We start from the raw sequence: 11,326 nt of genomic DNA, 5'->3' as shown, positions 1-11,326 counted from the left end.
TGCCGGCAGCGGGGTTGGGTTAGGGGTGCTGTCGGGGGCTACACTGCCGGCAGCGGGGTTGGGTTAGGGCTGCTGTCGGGGGCTACACTGCCTGCAGCGGGGTATGGGTTAGGGCTGCTGTCGGGGGCTACACTGCCTGCAGCGGGGTATGGGTTAGGGCTGCTGTCGGGGGCTACACTGCCGGCAGCGGGGTTGGGTGCGCTCTCCAGGGCGTCGTTCCCCACGGCTGGGGGATGGTTGGGGGTGCTCTCCGCTATCTGGGGCTGTAATGCCCGCTGTGGGGAACGGGTTGGGGGCCTTAAAGATCCGTGGCTGAACTATTCACGGCCGGGAGCAGGTTGCAGCGCTCTCCGGGGTGTCACTGCCCGCGGCAGGGGGTTGGCTGGGGATCCAATCTGTGGCTGCATGGCTCACGGCAGCGGGCAGGTTGGGGGAGTCATTGGTGCTGCAGTGTCCGAGGCGGGCACGGGTTAGGCGCGTGACTGGGTGCTACACTGCAGTGGCGAAGCGGGGGTGTGAAGGGCACCATCCCCGGGCCAACAGCGGGCGGTGGGTTAGGGGCGCTGGCAGGGGCTGCCCTGCTCTGGCGGCAGAGGTTGCAGCAACAGCCGCGGTCTCCAAGGTAGGAGGCTTCCTCCTCTCCCCGGACTCCGGACTCTAGAGGGCGACTCCGCCGGCTCCTGCTGGAGCGCAGCGCGCGCAGCATTTCCTCCGGAACCCTGCGCACAGCGAGGCCCGCTAGTTCTGGCTCCCGCTCTGTGCTGCGGAGACCGCCTGTGACCCCCAGGCACGCTGGACGCGGAGTAGCAGCCACCACAGGGGGACACGGCCCTGTGGGTGGAGGCATCAGGATCGGGAAGCTGCACTTGGGTGGGAGGGCCGGCTGGGTCTGAGTCCCTGCTGGCTCTGCTCCCGGAGGAGCGTCGCCCTGGTGGGCCCAGCGGTTCCTGTGGACTGGGGAGCCAGGCAATGTGGTGTTTCCAGGCCCCAGTTCCTGGCCAGCTTGGGCCGAAAAGAGAGGCTGGACTGTGGAGGGGGGAATATGAGCGCCTTCCCCGAGACTGGCCCCTGCCACCCGCGCCAGCATGAGAAGGTGAGGCTCTAACGCTACCACTCCCTGCCTTCTTCTCTAGGATTTTTTGGCTTTGCCTGCCCAGCTGCTCCGTGCCAGGTGGAGGAAGAGTCGCCTACTGGAGGCCGGAGCCTGCCGATGGCCTGGGGCTGCCACTCGCCTTGCTGTGGTTGGTGGCGGCTACGGAGACCGCAGCGTGCCAGAGTGGTATGAGGACAGCCGGCAGCGGTGGTGGGTAGGTGGTAGGAGCTTTGTGGGGTGGGCTAGTGCATTGAGGGCAACAGCAGCGATGGTGGTATTGACATCTGCGCTAGTGGTGGCAGCAGCAGCACTTCCGGGGGCCAGGAAGGGGGAGTAGGAGCCTGCGGGACTTGCCCGGCCGGTCCTTGGGTGAGTAGGAAGCTTTGGGTTCTGTACCAAGGGCCTCAGTGGAAGCGAGGGAGGAACAGCCAGGGCAAGGAGAAGTCCTCCCCATTCTCCTGCAGTCTCTGCAGGGCACCCTCCTCCTGCTGGCGCATGAGCCAGGTGTGAGTGTCAGCATATTATCTCACTCTTCTTTTTTTTTCCACTCATTTTAAATAATTAGGCAACCACGATTCAGAGAGGTTGCGTAATGAGCCCGTGATCCCATAATTAACAAGTAGCCAACCCAAGATTTGAACATGAGCCTGCCTGGCCCCCAGATCACTTCTCTTGAGACCTGTGCAGCAATGGGATCAAGGTACGGGTCCAAATCAGATCAGTTCAGAAAGTCACATTTTGTTTTACGTTAACACTCTTTAGAGTCCTTCTTAGAAGCTTGGTTAGTTCAGCAATTTGTCCTAACGTACTTGACAATTGCAGTGGTAACCAGCACCTTATTGTTACCATCAACGTTTTTAGGGCAGATCTCACTCAGCTGGGCTACAGGGCCCTAGGTTTTCCATAAGCAACATCAGGCAAGTCCTGGAGAGGACTAGTTTGCTGCAGGTGATCTGCATATAGACTATGTTATGTTAATTTTATTTTGCTCACATTCAAAGGAAATGTTAATTGATTTCTCTCCTTTCTGACTTCTCGATGTGGTTTTCCCTTTAGGCAAGTAGCTTGCCTAGTTCCATGAAGCTTTTTCTTTTTCTCTGGAGTCCTTTTTTTTCCTTGAGTTTTCTGTATTCTTTTCTTGATTTTTTTTGTTTGTTTGTTTCTTCTCTGCTTTTCTTGGTGGTTTTTTCTTCTATTACTGTGCTCATGCCAGCTAAATATTCTTCATTTTTCAACAGACAGAATCAAAAGCACATAGAATTTCAGGATTTTTAAGGGATCTTAGAGACCAACCAAAATATTCTTTAGTATTTCTATCTGTGTTGAACGTCTGGGTCAAGTGGTTGTTCAGGTGAAGAATCTGAAACTCAAAAGAGAGTAAATGATTTCTTTGGGTACACTTTGTAGCAAAAATGAGATTCAAACTGAAATTCCTTCATTCAAAGCCTAGTCCTCTTGTGTATCATCCTGTCGGTGAGTGTTTGAATAATAGAAAAGGAGAGTGGGTCTAGTGATCCCCGTGGAAGAGGATGAGAATGGAACGAGCTGGTGAACCTTAATGGAAGCGGGTAAGAGTGGAATTAGCAGTCTATGACTACTCTCTTTATGCCCTCACCATATTTTATTCATTTGAATTGTAGACCTAGTGTTATATGTTTCTGTTCTTGTTTCTTTTCACATATCCCCACTTGAATAGAGGGTGGAATCTGTCTTTTGTTTATATTTTCGGCTTCTCTCAGGATATGCCATGATTTTATAGGTGCAGGGAATAAAGAAATACAATGTTTTCTGAAGTTGTTTTTTTTTTTTTTTAATAGGAGGAAGCAACAAAACCATCAACTAGCAAAAATAGAAATGGTATTATTTAAAGTGCTCCATGAAAGCAAACAAATTATAATAATTTTGTTTTTTGTGTACAAAAATTAGAGGTGGTAAGTTAGTGAATATTTCCAAAAAAGTATTGGCTTAAATGCTATTATTAAACAAAAAAATCCAAGTGTGGCAGCTCATGCCTGTAATCTCAACACTTTGGGAGGTCAAAGTAGGCAGATCCCTTGAGCCCAGGAGTCTGAGACTTGCCTGGGTAACATGGCAGAACCCAGTCTCTGTTTTAAAAAAAACTGCAAAAATTGGCTGAGTGTGGTAGCACAGTCCGGTAGTCCCAACTACTTGGGAGGCTGAGGAGAGAGGACCACTTCAACTGAAGAGGTTGAGGCTGCAGTGACCTGTAATCCCATCACTGCACTCCATTCTAGGTGACAGAGCAAGACCCTGTCTCAAAAAAAAAAAAAAAAAGAAAAGAAAAAAGAAAAAACACAGAAAGTTGTAGACCCAAATATAATATTGTTTTTGCTATTTTTCTCATATTACAAACTCCTTTTTTCTGAAACTATATCAAACCTGAAGTTATTTTTTTCTATTATTTTTATTTTATTTAAATATTCGTCAATGGAGATAGACTTTGTGTATTTGAAATTTACAGTAACTCATAGTCTCCTGAATGCATCTGTGAATAACATTTTATAGATAAGTCATCAGCAGGATCAGGAGAAGAGGAAGATAGGGGATCATCCTGCAGTTCTAAGGTACTGTCTACTGTCATTGTGAGTATCGAGGGATATTAAATCATACAATGGGATGCTTGGGCTTTACTTTCTCACCTGTGTGTACTCCCATAAAGGAATTATTTTCTCACATTTCAGTGTATAATGAATACAATAATTATGTGCTAAGTGGATTTACTGGTGCATAGTACAATTCTGCTAATTTGCAGAATTCATTTAAGAAGCTGGCATAGTATAATGAAAAAAGAAAATACAGGGAATCACTTCAGGTTCTGAAGATGAGTTTGTCTAAAAACTAAAGAATTATTCCAGGTCAACCTAGGAGCAAGTGGACAATTCTATGGTATATCTGGATGTGTAAATATCCTAATGAGATGCAGAGATAAAGAGTCTAAGCTGTAGGGGTTTTTTTAGAACTTGGACTTGAAAAGATAGTGCCTAGGACTTGAAAGTATTGATATGTTTGGGTCATCAGTGTAGATCTGCAAGGAACATTTTATGAGAAGGAAAAGCATGGGAAATAGTCTACGTGTGGAAGTATAAAAACAACAATTTGGTTTAATAGTGTTTTAATTATTTTTAACAGTAGAATGCTTTGAGTTTCTTTGTGGCAGTCATGCTTGTGGTAACATAAGTAGAAAATAACAATGATGTATCCTAAGGCCACAACTGTGGAAAGAGATGGGAATGGCCTCACCTCTTAGGTAGAAGCAGCTGGTGCATAGTGGTACCAGCACTGACTGGAAGTCAAAAGATACGTTAGTGTCCTGGCCCTGTCACTTACTAGCTATGGAACCTTGGGAAAAATTATTTAACTTATTTGAATGTCAGTGCCCTTTTTCATAAAGATGGTACTGATATCTAGCTCTTAGGTATATGTAATGAACAAATGTGGCAAGAAATGTGAAAACATTTTGTAAACTGGAATGTGTGTATGCAAATATGGGACAAAATGAAGCACAGTGGGATTCAGTGCCTTAATACATACTGCGAGTCTTTTTTTTTTTTTTAACCTTTAGTGAGTACTGTCAAGTAGTCAGTACTGACAAGAGAACAATGAGAAAGTATAACATAGGTATGTGGATTTCCAGATTGGAGTAGGGTAAGTTTTAGTGGTCTATTACTGGTGACATCCTACGGGAATAGGGTGATTTGGCACCCAGGACCTCCTAATAAGATTTTAAATGTTTTGACCTGGAATAAATTTCTGTCATTGTGTACGGACTGTGTGCTAGGCAGTAAGACACTGAATACACAAGATGGGGGCTTATCCTAGAGTAGTAGGAACACAAAAACAAGGAAACAACAAACGCCTAAGTCACTATAAGTGCTTCCTATAAAGAAAACAGAAAATGTTCAATGACAGAAAATGGAGGAAGTCTGTAGTTAGGATTGGGATGGGAGTGGGAATTGAATTGTGTAGTCAGAGATCTTTCTGTGTGCCATTTAAGCTTCCTGTTAGAGGCTGAGGAAAAGCAAGCCCTGTGAAAGTTTAAAAGGAGGATATTCTGGACAGAAAAATGGATAACAATTGGAGTATGTGCGCTTTTGTAATGTAGTTATAGTCAGTTGGAATATAATCTCACTTTTGACACCTTAACTGCATGTCTTATGAAATTTACATTACATAAAACTTGTATCTGGGGAAAGATAGAATCAAGGAAGACATCACATAGATGTGTTTGACCTATAAGATGAAGAGAAGCCGGGCGCGGTGGCTCACACCTGTAATCCTAGCACTTTGGGAGGCTGAGGCAGGTGGATCACGAGGTCAGGAGATTGAGACCATCCTGGCTAACACGGTGAAAACCCCGTCTCCACTAAAAAATAGAAAAAACTAGCCGGGCAAGGTGGCGGGCGTCTGTGGTCCCAGCTCCTCGGGAGGCTGAGGCAGGAATCCGGGAGGCGGAGCTTGCAGTGAGCCGAGATCGCGCCACTGCCCTCCAGCCTGGGCGACAGAGTGAGACTCTGTCTCAAAACAAAACAAAACAAAAAAGATGAATAGAAATTTGTCAGAATAGTAGAGGACAACATTTCAGATATAAAGAACGGAGTGTACATTGATGAAGGGGTAAAGAGAAAGTCATATTGGAAATGATTAGTACTAAATAACAGGCTTAGTGTGTTGTTACAAAGGTACTATTATAAAGTGAAGGAAAATATACAGTATTACTTTATCTGTTTCTTTTGGGTTTTTAATTTTTTTTGTTTCTGGTGGTTTTGTTCACTGATGTTGGGTGGATGAAATTGTGAGTGAATCTATGAGATGAATGTATGGCTTGACTCTAGTGACATCTAGTGTCTTGCCAAGTGGTTTGTTGAAGTTTTGGAGAATTAAAAGTATTTTTTAAAGAAGATTAAGCTTTAAATTCTCATTTTATAAAAGAAAAATATGTTTTTTTGTTCATGTTTATAGAGACTATAGCTTTTATCTAACTGTTCTAAGTAGTTCATTTTAATGAAATGTACAGCTTTTTGAGCGGAACAAGACTAAAAATGACATCAGACGGAGAGCAAGACAGGCTTCAAGGATGTGAAAACAACCAGCTACAGGTATGTAAAAATTTAATTTCAAATTTCTGGTTTTCCTTGCTTTGGTAACTTAGCACACTTCAAATGAAATTACCCGTGGACTGTCCTTTTAGAATCAGTTGATTATAATTTAATATTTAATTTGAAAACATTTTAATTGGCTGTAAAACTGAAAATATTCTCAGAATCTATAGTGATTTACAGCTAATCTTTTCCCTTGGAAATGAAGCCAAAAGTTCCTGAATGTTGTTTGCTGTTCATTTTTATAACATCCTAAATAATAAAAAAGGTAACATCAAATATTGAATTATAATTGTAAGCAATCAAAATTATGAACAATTTAACACTGATGGCTGCTGACTTGGGTTCATGTAAAGGAGTAATCATTGCTAATGGGTCAAAATTTGCAACTTTATATATGGGTCACTAATACTGTGATGAAAAATGTATTCTCCAGTGTGATTTTTTTTTTTTTTTTTTTTGAGACAGAGTCTCACCTTGTGGCCCTGGCTGGAGTGCAGTGGCTGGATCTTGGCTCACTGCAACCTCCACCTCCCGGGTTCAAGCAATTCTCCTGCCTCAGCCTCCCGAGTAACCGGGATTATAGGTGTGCACAACTATTCCCAGCTAATTTTTTGTATCTTTAGTAGAGATGGGGTTTCACCAGGTTGGCCAGGCTGGTCTTGAACTCCTGACCTCATGATCCACCTGCCTCGGCCTCCCAAAACGCTGGGATTACAATTGTGAGCCACCACGCCTGGCTCGTGATTTTTAATTGACTTTAGTATCTATGTTCAGAGAGAGAATGCGGTCATAAAGTCAATCTAACTGCCTGTCAGGAGAACCAGACTTGCAGAATGGGAGCTTTGGTGTGAGGGTACAAACAGTAACTTTCTAACTTATTTCATAGAGCAAATCTGTATCTATTGTTAAAAATTTTTTAACCTGTTATTAGTGGACCTTAGAATATATTGAAACTTGACTTAAGACCATAGTCTATGCAGAACAGGTATATAACACTATCATTTTATAGTATGTGATTTGAATTAAATGGTAAGAATTTGGCTTTGTTTTCTGGTTAGTGTCAATTTTGATTGCCTACTCACCAGTTAGTAATCTTTGGAAAAAAGCACTCAAGTATGCACTGTTTGTTGAGTATCACTATTTCAGGTACACTGAGATAAAATGTTCCTAAGTGAAGGATGCCTTTGTAATACTGCAAATCACCTTTTAATTCATTTTTGGTAAATTAAACACATAACGAATTAATTTTAGTTCAAACAGTTACAAAGTTAATGTTGATGGTTGATATGTTTCCCCTATTTTAGGCTAATGCAAATTATTTTTAACTTACTAATTACCATCCAGTGATTAGGAGTAGATAAACATAGATTAAGAAGTTTAACAGTTAAAGTTTTATTATTTTTTATCTTTTATTTTTCCATACTTGATTATTTAATGACAGTTACCTTTAAAACATGCACCCTGACAGAAAAGACATCTGACAAATAAAACTAACAAATTAATCTTCCAGTTTGCATCTGCAAAAAATGTCTCTACAAATAGAATTGAACAAGTACTATAATAGACAGCATATATCTCTATATGCAGGACTCCTTTGTGTGCCAAAATAGGAGAAAGCATGGGTCAAACCAGGCAAATGAGGGTGGAAAAAACTTTGAAACTTCATCACAATAGAGTTGAAGGAGAGTTTGAATGAAATTTGTGAGGAATCCAAAGCTTCTGTTGTTCAGAGGAAGAGCCACTACAGGAAGAAGAAATGTAAAGAATATACCCTCTAATTTGACAAATAATATACATGACTGTTAGGAAAAAATGCATCTAGAGTAGTATGCATCCTATGCATCCTATGTGTAGTATTGCAGATATTTTCTGAACAAAAATAGTTCAGTCTCATAAATATCTTTCCTTTTCATTTCTACTCTGGGTCCTTGGAATATGCTTGCCAGTCACCTTCTGATTTTTATTTTAAAAATGAAAATGAAATATGCTGTGAAAATAATAACAAACCAGACACTGTATATATTTTCAACACAGACCAGGAGAATTTTTATAATGACCCAGAAAGTACAAAAGCGAGGAACCCAGAAGTGGTTATCACTGAAATAAAAGAAGACCAAGAGTGTTACAGGCACATGATGAAAAAAATAACCAAAATAACACTAATTGCAAATAGGACATCAGAAATACGCTGCCTCAGTGTAGTGATCCAAAAAGTCTTTTAGATTTGTGGCTTACCTCCTCCAGAGAAATGGAGCATGTGAGTAAACAAAAAGGCATGGTGCTTCTCTTGTTAACAGACGTTTATAATAATACAAAACCAATACAGAACTTGTTCCAGAAACCATTATATCATAATTGCAGTGCAAATAACTATAAAAGAATAGAACTTGGATTAGAAAATGTGCATTCCTCTCCACCACACAGTGACAGAGCATCAAAAGTACATCTGGAAGAACAGTTACAGCACAATATCCAAAGACTGAAGAATGAAGTAGGCATATTAAAACTAGAGTTCCTGACTTCGAAGAAAGAAAAAGTTCAACTTGAGAAAGACTTAGAGGCTCACTTGCTGCTACGTGTTTTTTTCTCTTGATCACTTATCTGGTGCATTTTACTTTTTTACTTATGAAAAGCTCTTGTGTAAAATGGGGCTACTAAATACATAATTGTGTGTGGAAATAGATTATTTTTCTATGTAAATGATAGAAGCTCAGGAGAACATTCTACAGTCTTTGTTTCTTTCTTTTTTTTTTTTTTTTTTGAGGCGGAGTCTCGCTCTGTCGCCGGGACTGGAGGCAGTGGCCGGATCTCAGCTCACTGCAAGCTCCGCCTCCCGGGTTCCCGCCATTCTCCTGCCTCAGCCTCCCGACCCGGCTAGTTTTTTGTATTTTTAGTAGAGACGGGGTTTCACTGTGTTCGCCAGGATGGTCTCGATCTCCTGACCTCGTGATCCGCCCGTCTCGGCCTCCCAAAGTGCTGGGATTACAGGCCAGTCTTTGTTTCTTAATCAACCCAAGTCTATCTATCAATTTTCCAAGGGGCAAAGGGACAGGGAAACTCATCTATTCATATGCCATGGATATGGATACTTGTGAACTAGGGTAAGCATGCAGGAAATTGCTTAAACAATGTAATGAGCTCTAGGATCTAATTTTTCCCTATTGAAGATGAATTGCACTTACTTAATAAAGTTGGAAATCAATGGGAAAGAAGCAGTGACATAAAAATTTATCTCTCCTTGAGAGTTGGAACAAATATTTATACTCAGAGGAATCAGTATATTGTATGTTTTGCTTTCAGGTGTGCAAGTTGATTCATTTCACTCAATATGTTGGGCCTTATAATTTCATTATGACCACCTTAAATATGTTTGAAAACAAATGTATATAGATATATCTATTTTTTAATTACCACTTTTACATGTTTCTGTCAAATCAGATTATAATGTGATTTTATTTAATAGAGTATACGTTTTTGGATGTATAACTTTATCATACAAGTACCATAGATTCTCAGCCAAAAATTTAGTTTTTGACTCCAGAGTAGAAACCTGATGTCTGTACATCGAGTTTTAAAGAAAGACAAAAATCTGGTGATACCCACCTTTAAAAGTAAAAGTAGATGAGGCCTCTCAGCACCTGCTGAGGCAGTAAGTTACTTTCCCAGAGTGATACTTTGAATTCTTGTGATTTAATTTGATGAATGTATCAGGTAATTTATGTGACTCAGCATTATGAAATAGCATTATTGGTTTTTGTACCATAAAATGCTAGGAAATGCCACTTTAGAAGCTTTGGATGAGTCATTTAATCTTTTTTGATAAAGCAGCTGAAATAAATAATTACTTTCACTGTCTATTCCTCAGCTATAAAATGTCATGGTTAGTGAATGTGACATTTGGAAAGCATCTCATTTTCCAGAACTCTACTAGCACCTCAGCAGTTTCACTCTGCTGCTTCTGTGGTTTCGAATTTTGCTTCCTGTATTTCAGCAGGCACCTTCACAGTTTTGAAGTCCTAGGATCTGAATGAAAAAAGAAAGATAAAAGACAGTGGGGAAAGCTTACCCCAGAGAGGGAAAAGCTTCCTTTCTGTTCCTGAAGCCCCACAATGTCACATCCTCTAAATCTGGCCATTCAGTGTAAACTCCTGGAGGTAAAGATAGAAGAGGACAGATTTCAGGGCTTTGTCCTTTTATTTCTCTGCTTCTGCTCGTCACAAGAGGGTGAAATTTACATTAGACAGCAAAGAGTGGATGGGAACAACAGCACAAATTTGGAACGGGCCCTTTTTGAAAGTTTGGAAAATTGTGTTGTATTCACTCAAACAGAAATAAATCAGACTTTATATGACTTTCAAAGGAAAAATCACACTATAACTTATATTAATAATGATAAAATGAAAGCAAGCAGAAGGTATTTTAATGACTTATGACAGACTGAAGTTACAAAATGAATGAAGACAAAAAAGTTCTTTCTGTTGGTTAAAATAATGACAATTATTCTCAGTATCAAACTTCCATTGCAGCTTGCAGAAAAAATGAGAAAGTGCAGAAATAAGAAAATGGAAGTGGCAAGAAACCTACATGCTGATAACAGTGACAATGATGATGATGATGATGAATTAATTTAAGAAAGAAGAGGCAGAAAACCTGATAATCATCAGTTTCCCAGGCAGAAGAGTGAAGAGTATAATAGGTAAGCTTATAGCAATGTTTGATAGATTATTGTTATTATACTATCACATGAATTCTAATTTCAGGTAATATGCATGGTTAATGAATTTTATACTTTCACTAGGGATATTCTGTCTTATGTGGTAATCAGAAAAATGCAAATTAACAAGCAATTAGATACAGTTTTTCCAAGCATATTGGTATTTTATTAAAAAATAACTAGTGTGGGCAAATGTGGGAAAAAAAAGTTCTCTCGTACACTTATTTGGTAAATCTTTATTGAAGGGTAATTTAGTAGCATGTGTCAAAATTTCAAATATGTCATTCCTTTAACATATCAGCTTTACTTCTGAGACTGGATCCTGCAGGAAATATGACTTTACACATACACACAAGTTATGGACATTTATTACATGTTATATATAACATACAGAAGGCC

At 40.6% G+C, this 11,326-nt stretch overlaps 1 long non-coding RNA gene across 1 annotated transcript; it reads left to right on the top strand.

Annotated features, from left to right (window-relative positions):
• The first annotated feature begins 5,878 nt into the window (after positions 1-5,878).
• On the top strand, positions 5,879-10,904 carry LOC117083282. The gene is made up of 3 exons (XR_004437028.1): positions 5,879-6,210; positions 10,205-10,367; positions 10,740-10,904. It is a non-coding gene; the product is annotated as an uncharacterized LOC117083282 (long non-coding RNA).
• The last annotated feature ends 422 nt before the right edge of the window (positions 10,905-11,326 follow it).

The sequence above is a fragment of the Trachypithecus francoisi genome, unplaced genomic scaffold (genome assembly GCF_009764315.1).
Source record: "Trachypithecus francoisi isolate TF-2019V2 unplaced genomic scaffold, Tfra_2.0 Contig00320, whole genome shotgun sequence".
In the NCBI taxonomy this organism is placed as follows: domain Eukaryota; kingdom Metazoa; phylum Chordata; class Mammalia; order Primates; family Cercopithecidae; genus Trachypithecus; species Trachypithecus francoisi.
This window is presented reverse-complemented; position numbering and strand designations above follow the sequence as displayed.